Here is a 2,500-nt window from a genome sequence, read left to right as displayed (position 1 = left end):
GGGCAAGTAAGCGTCTCAGATTTACCTCGTAAATTAAAGAATCAAATCAACTGGCGCATCTAGAGTACCATTTTATTAGAATAAAATTCCTTTCCATGTAAATATCTTAACTTGATATAATGTCAATGAGAAGTTTATAATCTCAAGCGAAGATCACTTTCACCAACAATGAAAATTCCTTCGTCCAACTTAGCGCCATGTAGATGCTGGACTGCCAACAAAAACTTGGCATTCAGGTGTTGTCATTGGGACCTATAAAAAGATTCTGTTGGCACATGAAAGTATAAAAGACTAATATTCATATTTTATTATTTTAAGTTTGTTAAATTATGAATAAAGTGATACATTCTCGTGGATTATCTTCGTTTAAATCTGGCAAGTAGGCAATTCTGACAGCACCGGGTCTAAAGAGGGCAAACAATACCAACAAAAAAGACAAGAATTTCGTCTTATCACGGAGAATAAAATATATATGAGAAAAAACGTTTAATATTCATTATTTTTAGCATGTTAAATGATATATAGTGGTACATTGACGGCGGATTCCTTCATTGAGAATCGAAGTGGTTGGCAATTTCTACTGCACCGTCTCCAAGGAACGAAAACAACTCGGTTCTTTTAACGTTTTACGTTGAACGGAGGTTTTTACTTGAACCAGAGAGTAATGATATATTCTAAATATATTCTAGCTCGTTGAGATATATAATTAATTAAACAAGCGAGTAAATACATAAAAATGTATATATTTAAATGAGAATAATTAAATGAGTTTATTTTATTAATAAACACAGCAGGCAGGACTAAGGATGCGATAGAAGACGGCGGATACAATAGAAGACAGGGGGATACAATAGAGGACGGGGAATTCCATAGAAGACGGGGAATGCAATAGAAGAAGGGAGATGCAATGAATGATGGCGACGCATTAAAGACAAAAAATGCAATAGAAGACAGGGAATACAATATCAGAAGGGGAATGCAACAGGAGATGGAAGATGCATTATACGTTGTACAGAAAACATGATTGCGCCGACGAAACTTCGAAACAAGTTTATTTTTCATTTTATCTAAGGATAAGGTGAACGAACGAACGAACCAATCAGACGGAAAGGTGGGTTAACCCGATGCGCAAATGCGAAGAAACGACATATCAAAGTGGAATTCGGTCGATTATACTATAGCTAATAGCTTCCTATTAATATCTTTCTGCGCTTTCTATCTTCGATATCTGGAGATCGTCATGTCCCGTAAATTGAAATGTTATAAATGAATACAATGAACAAAAACAAATCATCATGATTACTTTTAAATGGATTGTAGGGTAGAGATTTCTCTCTTCACAGAGGCTTCAGCTCAGTGGTCTGGTTAAACTACTTCTATAATAATAATAATTCAAATTTCTGTTTTATAATTGTGCACATAACATATAAAGAAAAATGCCCTCAGTTGTTGTTAACTATTCAAATTATGTGTAATCATTCTCTATGTATCACAGACCCCTGGCAAATATTATTGAAAACGCATAGTTTTTTTAAAGAGTTCATGCATTAATCCATAGTTGACCTAGTAAGTTCTGAGACTAAAGTAAAATAATCCCTTCACAATAAAAAGATAGAAAAGTCACTAATGAGATTCGGTAAGGTAATAAGGAAACATCATGCCCGCCTTTCAGTTCCCTGATCAACATCTATCAAATAATTTTTACGATAATTTTTTTTTTTTTGGACGGGAATAATTTTGTTGCATCCAATTAATAGATTCTAGAGGAACATTACTTCTTAACGCTAACACAAAAAATGTACATATGCAGTAGCTGATACATTTTTTTAGCAATCCTTCGTTAAACCTTACTTGAGAAGATATACTTTTTTTATATTTTCATATTTAGCTTCCATAAAGAGGAAAGCATCAACAGGTTGGAGAGAAGTCTGATAATATTTAAACTTGATTTCAAAATAATATACAACTTACAGCGAATAGAACTATAATCCTTTCGCTTCACAACGCAGCGACTTTGACGCAAAAAGAATGATCGATATAAAAATTCGGAATAAAAATGAAGTGAGAGAGAAAAAGTCACGTGAGTTATTAACGTTCCGTTGGGACTAAAATGTTTCGGCAAATGTATTTCTGAATGGAAAGGAATGGATGAAGAGCAGAAACTAAAAAAAAAAACTTTCTGGAAAATTTCATTCTTTTCCTTTATAAGGAGGAGCATAGAAGTTTTATTTACATTTCGTGTAAATGCCAAATACAATGAAAGTTGTAAAATTTCAGCATCACAGTTTATTGTACATTTCATTCGTATGTTTTTTTTCGATGGTCATAGAATTCTGGATTAGTACAGAGTATAAATTCAACAAATTTAAGTCTTACGTTAAATTCTAAACTAATAAAAGGTATATAAATCTACTTAAGTTCAAAAGAATCACTATTCATATCCTCATTATCATAGCATTTAATAACCAGGCGTACCAAACACAGGAAGACAGGGGTAAGG

The sequence above is a fragment of the Macrobrachium nipponense genome, chromosome 31 (assembly GCF_015104395.2).
Source record: "Macrobrachium nipponense isolate FS-2020 chromosome 31, ASM1510439v2, whole genome shotgun sequence".
Taxonomy (NCBI): Eukaryota; Metazoa; Arthropoda; class Malacostraca; order Decapoda; family Palaemonidae; genus Macrobrachium; species Macrobrachium nipponense.
The sequence above is the reverse complement of the archived record's forward strand: the minus strand, read 5'-3'. Positions refer to the sequence as shown.